Genomic DNA, 15,121 nt, shown 5'->3' on the forward strand with positions numbered 1-15,121 from the left:
TATATATATAAATATGTTGTAGTGGTAACAAGGAAATTTGGGAAAATTAGTAATCTATAGAGCACTCTACACTTGATCTTAGTCAAAAGACTGAGAAGCGATTATAGAGCACTCTTGAATTCTACAAACAAGAGTTAAAAAATAAACTTTTAAAAAATAAACTTAGCAGCACATTTCCTTTGAATAAAAAATTCAAAGAAACGCAAGACAAATTGCACATACATTCTACATCAAACATCACCATCACATGGGGTGGGAGAGAAACCCCAATTAAGTAACTCTGTAGGCACAAAACAAATTCTAAATCTATAAACAGGCGCACACACAGCCTTCTACAAATGCAAGTGTAAGGCAAACACAGATGGATGGATGGGCACACAGACACATGGACACACAAGCACAGCTTTGAGCTTCATTACCTGCTGCAGCACAGTCTGTGAACTGCTCTCCGATAGTGGCTAACAACAACTCTTTCCAAACTGTGGACTAAGATGAGAAAAGAGTAAACCAAAAACCAAACAGAACAACACAGACATATTTTAGATATGTTTTCAGAAGCTAAACAAGTCATCTTTTCTTCAACTTCACACGCATTTCCACGCCCACACCTGGAGCCCCCAGGCAACTACAAATCACATGTGTCTTGCTAGTTTACAAATAACTTTATGGAGAGAGCGAGTCAAGTGAACTCAAGTCTTATGGACTTTTAATCTTGAGTCTAAGTCCCTCAGAGTCCAAACATGGCTGAAGCTCAGAAGAATAGGAGAAAATGCATTTAAATGCTTTATAATTTTCTAATTTTTTTAACTTCTCATTGATTTAAAAGCACCAACTGATTATATTTCGATTATACTAATAAAAATCTTTCTCTTTAAGACTCTCTCCAGCTTATAATGTGCTCCAAAGATTACATTAATATAGAACCTTAAAGGAATTTCTGCTTCATTAACTATTAAACAGTCCAGGTGATGTGCTGCTAACTGAAAGGACAGCAGTTCAAATCCACCAGCTGTTGCATGGGAGAAAGATGGGCAATCTCCACCCATAAATACACACAGCCTTGGAAATGAACAAAAGGTAGCCATGAGTCAGAACTGATTTGAAGGTGCTGAGTGGGATAGAGGCTTGGCATTTGCATTCATTTGCAGCACACTGTTAAACTTCATGAGAGTCTGTATATGCTCCCACCAATGAGGAAAAACTAGGGCTACTTCTACACAAGATCTACCAACATCATCCACTAAACTGCCAGCATCCACTCATGAGTTATTAAGAGGGCTAAAAGTTCTTCCAGTCAATCCCCTTTTGAAAGTTCCTGGCTCCACTTATCCTCCTTGTCATAGATCAGATTCTGGAGGGCCCCAGAACTGGCTGTGAATCCTGAAAGGCTACATGCTGTGTGACCTCATGGCATCTCTGCTTCCTTATGAGAACAAATGAATAACAAGGAAGAAAACCTTCCAGCATTGTGAGCATAAAATGTATTGGAAAGGCTGAATAAAACCCCATTCCCCCCCACCCCCCAACAAGTGGACTCAACATTATTGAAGATTCATTCCATAAATACTTTTTATAAGTCATGTACTTAGTACATATCAATTCTAGTGCTACTGGTACTACGTTCTGGTAAACTTAAAACCACTTATCTGAATTTTTAACCAAGGTAAAAGCAATTAACTAAGAAGTAGAAAATTGGTGTCGGGATCATTTTCCTCCCTTTTTACCATAAAACCCCTTTCTGGACTACCTGTCTGGCATCTAGAAATCTCTCCCTCTATCTGTCCCAACTGTGGACATCAACACTATCAGTGAAGTGGTAAGGGTGAGGAGAGGAGGCTGGGTGAGCATTCTCTCTCCTGTCTGAATCCCAAGCATGAAAATTAAGAGTGGGGTGACCAGTATGGGAGGAGGGGTCTTGTACAGACATGGAAGCGTGACTGTTTGTGATTGAATGTGGCCAAGTGAACTACTGAGGAGTTGTTAAGTGTGATCGAGTCAAGTAAAACTCATAGCGATCCTAAGGAAAACAGACTTGAACCCTGTCTTGTCTTGTGCCATCCTCAGAGTCTATGACATACTTGATACCTTTTCTGCAGTTGAGAGTTTCCTCTTCTTCGTTGTCCCTCCATTTTTCCAAGTATGATGTTCCTCTCCAAGGAACAAACTCTTTTAGCAACATGCCCAAAGTATGGAAGATGAAGCTTGGTCACCTTTGCTTCCAAGAAGCACTCTGGCTGGACTTTTTCTAAGACATATCTGTTCTTTTGACAGTCCACGGGATGTTGTTGTTGTTGTTATGTGCTGTTGAGTCGTTTGTGACGTATAGCAACCCTATGTACAACAGCCCTAAACCCTGCTCTATCCTGTGCCAATCGTACTGCCTCTGACACACCCATCCCGATTACCCCAGTCACTGAATCAATCCATCTCATAGAGGGTCTTCCCCTCTTGAGCCATCCCTCCACCTTCCCAAGCATGATGTCCCTCTCCAAGGACCTGTCCCTCCTTGCAATATGCCCAAAGTATGTCAGACAAAGCCTCAGAATCCTTGCCTCCAAGGAGTAGCTTGGTTTAACCCTCTCCAGGATGAATCTGTTTGTTTTCTTGTAGTCCATGGTACATTCAATACTCTTCTCCAGCACCACAGCTCAAAGGCATCAATTCTCCTTCTGTCCTCCCTAGTCATGGGATATTCAGTACTATTTTCTAATACTACAGTTCAAATATATCAGTTCTACTTCTGTCATCCTTATTCACTGTCCAGCTCTCAGATGCATAGCAAATCATCAAAAAGACCATGACCTGAATCAGGTGCACCTTAGTCTTCAAACTGGATCATTGCCTCCTCAGTAATGAGGACAGATGCCTGACTGAAAACTTTCTCAATACATCTCCTAATCTCCTGACTGCTAGTACTAGGGGTGTTGATTATAAATCCAAATTGGATGATATCATTGACAATTTAAACAATATGCCTCTGGAAAGCTTATGAACTTTGATAAATGATGATAGTTATAAAAAGTCTTCAGGCCTTTTGTTCATAGGGTCGCTATGAGTCATGCTCAACTTAATGGCAATCAACAACAACAACAACTCCATCTATCATAATGTTGCTTATTGGTCTAGTGGGGTTATTTTAACATTCATGCTCAACTTGATGGCAATTAACAACAACAACATCACCATCTATCATGATGTTGCTTATTGGTCTAGTGTGGTTTTTTAAAATTTTATTAATTTTAATGAACATTTACAGAGATTTTGGATTTCCAGTCATTCATTGTTGCATTTTCCTCCCTGCCCACCTCTCCCTCCCAGTTTGCTCTTCTCTTTGAAAAGTAAAAGAAAAATTCCTTCATGGTCCCATGTTTTTTAATGTTGAGATGCAATCCATATTGAAGGCTGTAGTTGTTGATCTTCTGCAACAAGCATTTAAAATCCTCCTCAATTTCAAAAGGCAAAGTTGTATCACCTCCATAATGCAGGCTGTTGATAAGTCTTCCTCTGATCCTAATGCCACGTTATTCTTCATAAAGTCCTGCTTCTTGAATGATTCTTTCAGCGTACAGATTAATAGACATGAAGAGAGGATATAATCCTGATGCATATCTTTCTTTTAAACTGTGTAGTATTCCCTTGCTCTGTTTGCACAATAGCCTCTTGGTCTAGGTATAGGTCTTGCATGAGCACAATTAAGTGTTCTGGGATTCTCAATCTTCTTAGTTGTAGCCACAATTTGTTATGATCCACACAGTCAACTCCCTTTAGAAATAAAGCCTTTCAAGAAAAACTGTCTTTCAACTACGCCGCATCTGATGCTGACATAATGGTTACTTCTAGTAGAACTCAAAGTCTAATGTAATTAAGAAAGATTGAGAAAAGACAAAATGTGTTTAAGGATAACACCTTCTTTTAGGTTCTTTCTGTCTCTCTTTTTGGGGGGACAAAGGGGTCCTCACACACACTTCCTGTTTGTTATTTGCTTCCCTGGCTTTTTGTTCTGTATTGTTATGCCAGCCAAATAACAGTCAAGCTTAGAATTGTGCATATTGATGAATAGTTGGCACCTAGAACAAATAAATCTGGCCATAGTGAGGGGTGTGCTTACAGGGAAATGCCTGCGGCTCAGGCACACGGGTCTCTGAAGACACCTCAATGTTTGCAGTTTATCCAGATGAAAGAAACTGTGCAAAGGTAAGACAAGGTCATATTTTCCCTTTCATTCACTTTCAAAGAAGCTTTTTTGCTTCTCAAGCCTTAAGACAACAAATTTAATATATTTTAATATTTATTTTAGTCAGTACAATAAATCATAGCCTGGGTGGACCTGCCAAAAATTGACAACCACTACTGGGAAATAGCAGCTTCTGAGGCTGAGGGTGGGTAGCATGGGAAAGGGAGATGCACAGGCTCCCGGGTACCCCTTGCTCCCCAACCTTCTCAGAACTGCCTTGGGCCCCAGAAGAAGGGTGAGATCTTTGTGGGCAGGACCTTGCTTCCTGAAGTAAAGCTCACCCTAGCCCATTAGCAGTGGCTGATGAGGAACTCTCTGTGAAGCTGGGGGCTTTGACTCTAGTTGACCACATGGCTAAGTCACACGGCTGCACCATTTCTACAGAAAAACAGGCATGAAGCTTTGCAGGTGACAGTGTAAGACAGGAGACTGTCAATGTCAGAAGAACCTACTCCTGTGTAAAGAGCACCTGGAGGGCTACCACCTGGGTCAGCAGCCAGTGTGCAGCCCGAGTGGAGGGACACCTACCGTGCTAGCCTTGGGGACTTTCATTTTCCACACGCCGCCCTTCGCATTACTCTCTTCTTCCCTGCATTGAGGACAAATGGTTACAGTCATAGTCATGGATTAAATGGTCTCACATACTTTTTTGGGGTCCCACATACTTTTGATTGAACATTTCTATATATTTAGCTAAAGAGCAATTTTAAATGGAGAGAGATGGAGGGAAGGAGGGAGAGGGAGAGAGAGAGAGAGAGAGAGAGAGAGAGAGAGAGAGAGAGAGAGAGAGATATCTTCTGTGGAAATAGAAGTAGGTAGCAGAAGGGAAATGTGTGGGGTAGGGAGAAAATAAAACATAATTCGGTGGCCACAAGAATAGGCAAGATATGGGGGTCATAAGACCTCATGATTTCTCCAGGAGAGTTAAGGAGGCTCCTTGGACTATCAACTGACTATCTGCGGCTGGGAAGGTCAAACAATAGCTTCCTACTTTTTGACTTGCTCATAATATGTATGCTGTGTTATGACATTGCTTCACTTGATTCTTATACCAACCTTGTGTCATAGAGACCCAACCAGTAAATGACTCACCCACAACAGGGGACCTCTATTGTGTTTGTATGTACTTAATATCCGACCCCTCTTATTCCAGTATAGACAGCCTGTTTCCCTTTAGGGACCACTTGTTCCCTAGTCTCATGTCAGGCCATTCAGATAGGGCTGGCCCCACACCATGGACATATGGCTATAGTTTGTGACTCTGTGGGCTTCTTCCTAGATTTTGTGACTGCCCAGGACTGGAGGTGAAACCCTAGGCACCTGGAATAGCCCAGGCCACTACACAGCACTGGTGAATGCTGATACTGTTAACTTCATAGGTTCTGGCCATCACAAACAGGAAAGCCTTCCTGAAAACCAAACACTGAGGAGAGAAAAGCAAAGTGAAACAAATGTGATGGACAGCATCATGGTCTGATAACCTCTGAGCACTTAGCTCTAACACTGCTGGAAAGTGGCCCTCCCAGGGGACTTCTTGGTTACAGGCCAAAAAAACCCTGTGTCTTCTGCTTAAACCAGATTTATGTCATTTGCTACCAAAAGAGCTGAAGTATATCTCCATCTAATTAATGAATAAACAGACCAGAAGGTTAGAGGGAAGTAGGACTTCAGTCTGGACAAATAGACCTTCTGTTCACCACCCTTATCCCTGCTCCACGCTACTGAGAAGGAAGGGCTTTCTTTGTTTTGCCTTGGGCTCTGAGGAGGACCACCAAACTTCAGGATCCATATGGTGGATTTATCTGAGGTGACAAGAGCTTTGTTTACCAATGCATTCTACTTGGGCACTACATTCTTCTCCTTCACCTCTCCACTAGCCTGTAAACTTTTTTACTCTACTGCAGTCATTAAAAGTCAAGTGAAACAAGCAAAATGAAACCACATCCATATGAAGGACCACACTGTGCCTGTAATTTTGCTGCCAATGACCTGTTTGTGGTGAAGCTGCAATGGGCAAAGCTTCTCAATAGATGAGGAATGAGAACCCAACTCATCATCCCAAAGCCTAAGGTGAGGAAGTTGGTGGCAAGGGTTTATTTCATAATCAAGTTATAACTAGCATTGCTGTCCAATATCACTGAAAGACAATTGTTTTTGGCATTCCAATTCAATAGGAAATAAATCATTTATAAGGCTCATAACCATTTTCCTCCCCCTTTAACCTCAAATTACATGTTAGGCACTTACCAAAGTGGTCGCCTCTCTCCTCTCATTAGATGATAACTACATCTCACAGGCAGATTAGTGACAGGAGGAATGTTATTGTATACACTCCAGAATATCTTTGAAAGAAAAACATTTTGTTTAATATACCCATTGTTGATTTAATATGCCATGAGATTATAAAATTAATGCATTCAAGAAAGAAAACAAATTCTCATTAGGTCTCATCCATTCAAAATAGATTTTTCAATATCCTTTATAGTTTTCTCCTAGAAAATGGAACATAACATTAGAGAATGTTTCTTGCTGAAGTGGAGCCAAGCTCTATGTTTTAGGACGCTACAGTTACTAAGCAATTATTCCTATGCATTATCTCTTCACATAAAACTCTGAAAGGATCTTGTAAGGTTTTTCTGTCAGGTAGACGGTATCTAAGAAAGCCTCTAGTGTAATATGGGTATCGAGTTTTATTTCTTTTTATTTTTTAACTCAAGAATTAGTTTTATTTAATAGCATTTTCTTCTAGTTTAGTGTTCATTGATGCATATTTCTTTATAATACAGATTCTCTCTCTTCTTTTTAAGCTGAGTAGGACTCTGTTACATATTGGATTGGAGTCAGTTGCTCATGACACAGGGTGACCAGTAGACAGAAACAGATTACACTAAAATATAAATTAACAGTAGCAACAAAAACAACAGATACTTAGGGAGAATGTTCTCTGTGCCAGGTTTTGTGCTACAAACTTCTACATGTTTATAATGCCAACCTTAAAAGGTGGTACAATTGTCCTAGTTTTGATAAAGGAACCAAGACACAGAGTTATTTGCCCCAGCATTACTGTCTGGTATGACAGGATAAGAGCAAAACTGAGGCGAGAAAGCATAAAACCCTTCCCAGTTTGTCTGATGAGCCAGAGTGAGTGGAAGACACAATTTTGCTATGCTGAAGTACAAAGTAAATCTGTTGAAATGTGACTGTCTGGATCTTCTAGCACATTCAAGGGGAAAAAGTCTAAGTAACAGAGTAATTGGAAAAATGAATCTTAGGACATCATGAGTTGAGCAGAATGAATGATTTGATTGATAGTATTGCTAGGATACTTTGATCTTGTTTTGTGTAAAAATTAATTACAAGGGTGGCAAAAATGTGATAACATTTGTTGTTGTTGTTAAGTGCCATTGAGTTGAGCATGACTCATAGCAATCTTAAGAACAAAAGATCTGAACCCTGTTCTGTCCTGTGCCATCCCCACACTTCTCAACACACAAGAAAGAGCCCATTGCAGCAGACAACGTGTCAATCCACCTGGTTGAGGGTCTTCCTCTTCCTCGCTGACCCTCTACCCTTCCCAACATCATCTTCCTCTCTAAGGACTAGCACCTCCTAGCAATATGTCCAAAGTATGTGAGGTGAAGCCTCATCATTCATGCCTCCAAAGAGTACTCTGGCTGCAACATCTCCAAGACATATCTATTCATTCTTTTGGCCATCCATGGTATGTTCAGTGCTCTTCTGCAACACCACAGCTCAAAGGTATCAATTTTTTCCCCCTGTAATTCTTATTCATTGTCCAGGTCTTGGATGAAAATCTAGTAATCAGAAAGCTATTGGCCTGAATCAGATGCACCTTAGTCCTCAAACTGACATCATTACTCCTTCATAATTATGCCACAAATCCTTCAAATCCTCCTCACAGTCAGCAAGTAAAATAGGAGAGAAAAAAATTCTCATGGTGGAAGATTTATTAATTGAGAATATTACTTGAATTCATTCTACTTAAAGGTGCTAATGTGTGGGGTAATATAGCTGAGAATAGATTGGTAGGAAAAGTAGCTTCTCAGATAGATATCTATTCTTATGGCGGTACAGACAATCTAAATGCTTTGTTGTTGTTGTTGTTGTTGTTATGTGCCATCGACTCACTTGCAACTCATAGCAACCCTATGTACAACAGCCCCAAACTCTGCTCTGTCCTGTGCCAATCGCACTGTCTCCAATACACCCATCCCAATTACTCCAGTCACTGAATCAATCCACCTCATAGAGGGCCTTCACCTCCTACGCTGTCCCTCCACCCTCCCAAGCATGATGTCCCTCTCCAAGGACTGGTCTCTCCTTACAACATGTCCAAAGTATGTTAGACAGAGCCTCAGAATCCTTGCCTCCAGGGAGCCGCCTGGTTTAACCCTTTCCAGGATGAATCTGTTTGTTTTCCTAACAGTCCATGGTAACCTCAATACTCTTCTCCAGCACCACAGCTCAAAGGCATCAATTCTCCTTCTATCCTCCTTTATCACTGTTCAACTCTTTGATGTATAACAAGTGATAGCAAAGACCATGGCCTGTATCAGACACACCTTAGTCTCCAGAGAGACAACATTGCTCTTCAGTACTTTGGAGACGTTCCTAACAGCAGACTTTCCCATTGCAATACATTTTTAAATTTCCTGGCTACTGGTGTCAAGAGTGGTGACTGTTGAGGCAAGGAAACTAAAGCTGTGAACAATCTCAATCTCGTCACCATCCATCCTGATGTTGCCAATTGATCTAGTGGTAAGAATCTTTGTCTTCTTGACATTGAGCCTCAATCCATATTGTAGGCTGCAGTCCTTGACCCTCTGTATCAAGCGCTTCAGTTTCTCCTCAGTTTCAGCAAGCAGGGTTGTGTCATCTGCATAATGCAGATTGTTGATAGATCTTCCACCAGTCTTGACCCCACATTTCTCCTCATAGAGCCTAGCCTCCCAAATAATCTGTTCCTGGGGCCTTATTTTTTGCTATTTCCTTCAAAGCAGCTTGAACTTCTTCCTTCATCACTATAGGCTCTTCCTCATATATTATTTCTTTAAATTCCTCTGTATCTGCCAATTCTTTTCTATATAATGACTCAGTATATTCCTTCCATCTTCTTTTAATACTTCCTGGATCATTTAATATTCTGCCCAAAGTATCCTTGATTATAGCAACTCTAGGTTTGAATTTCTTCTTCAGTTCCTTGAGCTTAAGAAATGCTGAGCAAGTTTGGCCCTTTTGATTTTCTGACTCCAATTCCTTGCACATTTCATTGCAATATTTTACTTTGTTATCCCGTGCTGCCTTTTGAAATCTTCTATTCAACCCTTTAGTATCTTGAATTCTTCCTTCTGCTTCGGCTTCTCTGTGTTCCAGTGCAATTTTCAGAGTCTCTTCTGACATCCATTTTGGTCTTCTCTTCCTCTTCTGTCTTTGCAATGACTGCACTCTTCCTGGATGATACCCTTTATATCCTCCCACAACTCATCTGGTCTTTGCTGATTAGTGTTCAAGGATTCAAACCTGTTCCTGGGATGGTTCTGATATTCAGATGGGATAGACTCAAAGTCATATTTTGGTTGCCTTGGATTTCATTTAATTTTCCTCAGCTTCAGCTTGAACTTGCATATGAGTAGTTGGTGGTCTGTACCTCAATCAGCTCCTGGCCTAGTTTTCACAGCTGATATTGAGCTATTCTTCTGTACTCTAAATGCTTTAGCATTGTTAAAAACAATGAGATAATTCCAACATTTCCGTGTGTATTCATGATATGCAAGTAAATAAACAATGTTAGGGTTTATTTAAACAATGTTAGACAACTTGAAGTGCAAGCCCATGTTCTTACCCACTAATGCCATTCCCTTTAAAGATAGATATTACCATTTTTCAGGCATCTCTTTCTCCAATCTTGAGAGTCACAGACCAAGTCATGGAGTTAAAGGAAGAGGAACACTGTTGAAGATATCTGCCCACAGGTAGGTTGCTATTCAACCACACTGAGCCTTATCAAGCCTGTCACCTTCACTGTTGTCAGTGTGTGCCATCAACAGAACCAACCCATCATTTTGAATCAGTCAGTCATACAGGAGGAAACTACCCATCCTTCTCCCATGGAGCAGTGGATGGATTAGAATCACATACCTTTGTGTTGGCAGCACAATTCCTTAACACTATGCCACCATGCTCCTGTGTCACCACTATGCTACACTGTGCCAATCAGCCTTGTAGAAGTTGTGGGTAAAAAGGTGCTGAAATGAAAACCTCAGCAGGAACTTCGTGCAAGTCAATTTTAAATCTGAAAACTCAACAGCTGTTGAGTCAGTTCTGACTTAGTGTAAGCAGATGCTGTCAGGGAGAATTGTGCATCACAGGGAAGCCACCTGTGTTCAGGAGATGGCCAGGCCTTTCTTTCAAGCTGTCTCTGTTTGGATTCAAATTCCCACCATTTTGTTCATTTTGTTGAATTTGCTACTTGCACCATTCAGGGATGCCAAATCTTCTGAACAACATCTCAGAACGGAGTATTTGACTTCACATTCTTTTAAGATGCTCAGATCCTAGCTGTTTAGCTGATGTTTGATGCAATTTGTGGGGCAAGTGATGAGGGAAAGTGACAAATCCTTCTGTTATAAATATAAGAAAAATACTTTAAAGATTATGCTGAGGATCGAAGCTTTGTAAGCTTCCCTTGAAAACAAAAACAGAAAATGGATTTGATTAGTCTGTCAAGAAGAGATTACAGCTCAAGAAGATAATGATAGACTTAACATAATTATTTAAGCACATATTTTGGTGTTTTTGCATGAACAAAAAGGAACAGTAAAATATCTGGTAACACCATTGACATGAGTCCCATTACCCAAGGAGAGATACGCACACCTTTTTTTTATTGAGGCTTTGTTCACAATAGCAAAGAGTTGGAAACAACCTACGTACCCATCAACAAATGAATGGATAGAGAAGCTGTGGTATAGTCACCCAATAGAATACTATACTGTATTGAAAAACAAGGAAATCATGAAATATTATACCAAATGGGTGGTCCTGGAGGACATTATGCTGAGTGAAATAACTCTGTCACAAAAGGACAAATACTGCATAGTGGCACTGTTGTAAAGCAGGACTGACATAGGGGTTGCAGGGGAGACTGAGAAAGATTGGATAAATTATGTATACTGCATTGAAACAGATGAGAGAGAGAACTGTTTAAAAGCTATATATGTTTAGGTATTATGGTCATGACATGAGTCCAGAACGAAGGCTGCATAGTGGAGTGGATTTGGAGGGAGGGATTATATAACAATGAAAGAATTTTTCTTTTACTTTTTAAAGAGAAGAACACACTGGAGGGGAGGAATGGTCAGGGAGAGAAGTACAACAATGAATGAATGGAAATAAAAAAATTACAAAAAAAAATCCCCCAAAAAACACCCCAAAGAAATGTGCCTTTTCACAAGTCCTGCAGATATTGGTCACTACCATACATAACTGCCTAGCCTTCCACATCCTCAGAAACCTCCCTTCTGCCATATTCATCAGTGTGACAACTTCTTGAAACTTGAAATATATTGGATGAATAACTTAAGATCCTCTCAGCAGACATAATTCAATATCCTCACTAATCAAAGAGTGCCATTCTGGTAGTTCTGAACTGAAGAGGGGAAAAGTTACAGTTGTAGGCTTTGTGCCTGTAAATGTGACCTTGTTCAGGAAATAGTTTTTTATTTTGTTATCAGTTAGATTAAAGAAAGTCATATTTGAGTATATTGTTGTTGTTAGGTGCCATTGAGTCAATTATGACTCATAGATACATTATGGGCAAGCTTAATCTACACTATCTTCATGATCTTCTATATGCTCATATCCATGGTGGCAGTAACTATGCTAAACTATCTTGTTGAGGGTCTTCCTCCCTTTCACTGACTTTCCTCCACATGATGTCTCTCTCTGAGGGCTGACATTATGCCCAAACTATATGAGACAAAATCTCACCATCTTTGTCTCTAAGGAGCATTATGGTTGCACTTCCTCCAAGCAGATTTGTTTGTTCTTTTGGAAGTCCATGGGGCAGTAACCTTCTCTAACACCTCAGTGCTCTTCTCCAACATCACAATTCAAAGGCATTAATTTTTGTTTGGTATTATGCTGTTAATTGTTTGGTTTTTAGATGCATAATTTAATTGTGGCTCTTGTTTCTTTGGGGTATATTCCCAGTAGTGGAATTGTTGGGTCAAATAATCATTTCTATTTGGGAAAACACACTTATGTTTATTGCTGCATTATTCAAAGTAGCAAAGAGATGGGGGGGAAACTATGGCAAATTCACAGAATGGATTACTATGAAATATGAAAAAAAGCAATAGACTTGTAAAACATTACACAACATGGAGGAGTATCCTGAGTGAAATATCTCAGTCACAAAAGGAAAAATACTGCATAATATTGCTGTTATAAAATAGGACAGACATGGAGGGGGTGGTGGAGAGAAAAGTGTATAGATAATGAATATGCATTAGAACATATGAGGGTAATAACTGTCTTAAAGGAATAAATGATTGAGCATCATATGTACAACAGCAATATGGAACAAGGGGTGTATTGCAGGTTGCAGATGTGGAAGAAAATGTTCAACAGCAACAAAAAAATTAATAAATATTATTTAAAAAAATAAAAATATTTGAAAGAAAATAATTTTATGTCCTTTTTGCAAACTTTGTCCAATACAAGGAATATCTGTTAAGTATGTGTGGTTGTGAAATAACCAAAGTAATAAATTTATAACTCCTGAGAATGAGTGTCTTTTACTTCCCTGTGGAAGTGACAGGGCTTTCTCTTGCAAGTTTGGTTAGTCATGATTGCAGTTCATGATTCTCTTTTTAGGTGTCAAAGATTTACTATCATAGAGTCTTAAAAGTAGATTTCAAAAGCTTTTAAGGGCATAATTAATTTTATTCTACCTTTAGTAGACTGTGGTAAGACAGACAGTAGAAAACTGTAGTAGACTGTAATGAAAGGAGACAAATTGTCCAACAGTGACAGGGAAGTGCTTAGTGAAGTCCTCCAGACAAAGAGTTGGCATCTGAGAATGCCAGTTTTGTGTAGAGAATTGCTTCTGAGGAACTGAGTTGAGTACCTGAGGATTGCCTTTGCCTACAATCAGTCCATTTCTTAGTGGGTGCATTTCCCAGGGTCACTTTGGCACCCATCTGTGAGGAGCTGAGCCAGGGATGATGTGTCTTCCCACAAGTCAAAGAACTGGATCTAAAACCAAAATTATAAAGATAACTTTCACTGACCACTTTGCCTTTGGAATTCAAGTATCTTCCTTTGCAAAATGGGAATGGTATACTTATTGCATTGAGCTCTGGTGGCTCAGTGGCAAGAAGTTGTGCTGCAATACCAAAGGCACTATAGTTTGAATCCACGAATGCTCCACAGGAGGATAGGCAGTCTCCTCTCTATGCCTTTTCCTGCCTCTGAAAACCCACTGAAAGGTCAGGTAGGTGTTGGTTCTGACTTGATAGCACATAACAATAGTAATATCACATTGAGCTGTTAAATGAATAAATGTGGCGTGATGGCATTTTTCAAAGAAGTAAGGTTCTTTTACACTCATTAGATAATGGCCACCACCTGACCAATCTCTAATGATTGGTCTGCTTGGAGCAAATACTCCTCATTTGACAAACTCCTGACAAACAGATGCTAATTTATTAGTAGGAGAACTGGCAAATTTCCTCCTCAATTTCTCACTAGAATGTTCTAAAAAAATATACTTAATCCATCCTGGCACTCTGTTTCTTGATTGATACTTTTTATCCACACATATTCACTGTGATTAATGATAGGTATGAATTCATTGCTAGTATTTTGTTACACTTTTTCAAATTATTATTAATTTTAATGTAAGATTACAGAGACTTTGGATTTCTATTTATGCATTGTTGCAATTTTCGCCCTTTCCACCCCTTTCCTCCAGTTTGCTCTTCTCCTTGAAAAGTAAAAGAAAAATTCTTTCATTGTTATACGATCCCTCCCACCAAGTCCACTCCACTATGCAGCCTTCATTCTGGACTTCTGTCAAGGCAATAATACCTAGTCATATATCCCTTTTAAACAGTTCTCTCCCTCATCTGTTTCCATGCAGTAGACATTATTTATCCCATCTTTCTCAGTATCCCACAACCCCGATGTCAGTCCCATTTTATGACAGGGGCACTATACAATAACTGTCCTTTTGTGACTGAGGTATTTCACTCACCATAATGTCCTCCAGGGCCATTCATTTTGTATAATATTTCATGAGTTCCTTATTTTTCAATGCAGCATAGTATTCCATTGTGTGAATATACCACAGCTTCTTTATCCATCTGTTGGTTGATGGACACTTAGCCTGTTTCCAGTTCTTTGCTATTGTGAACAAAGCCATGATAAACATGGGTGTGCATATATCTGCTTGGGTGGCAGTTATGGTCTCTTTGGTGTATATTCCCAGTAGTGGAATTGCTGGGTTAAATGGTATTTCCGTTTGCAACTTTTTGAGAAAGTGCCATACTGCCTTCCATAGTGGTTGCACCATTTTACACTCCCACCAACAGTAAATTCTGATTCCAGTTTCTCCACAATCTCTCCAGAATTTGTTGTTTGCTGTTTTGTTAAATATTGCTGTTCTTACTGGGGTGAGGTGATATCTCATAGTTGTTTTGATTTGCATCTCTTAGAGCTAGGGATTTTGAAAATGTCTTCATTGGTGAAGTGTCTGTTCATACTTGTGTACATCTTTCAATTGGATTATTTACATTTATCTTGTTGTGTTGCTAGAGTATTTTATAAATTTTAGATAAAAGTCCCTTATCTGACATATCATTA

At 39.7% G+C, this 15,121-nt stretch overlaps 1 pseudogene; it reads right to left on the reverse strand.

Annotated features, from left to right (window-relative positions):
• Window positions 1-15,121, reverse strand: part of LOC102858861 — a 157,739-nt pseudogene that overhangs the window by 22,347 nt on the left and 120,271 nt on the right.

This window comes from Elephantulus edwardii, unplaced genomic scaffold (assembly GCF_000299155.1).
Source record: "Elephantulus edwardii isolate Elephantulus edwardi_28Jun2011 unplaced genomic scaffold, EleEdw1.0 scaffold00285, whole genome shotgun sequence".
NCBI lineage: Eukaryota > Metazoa > Chordata > Mammalia > Macroscelidea > Macroscelididae > Elephantulus > Elephantulus edwardii.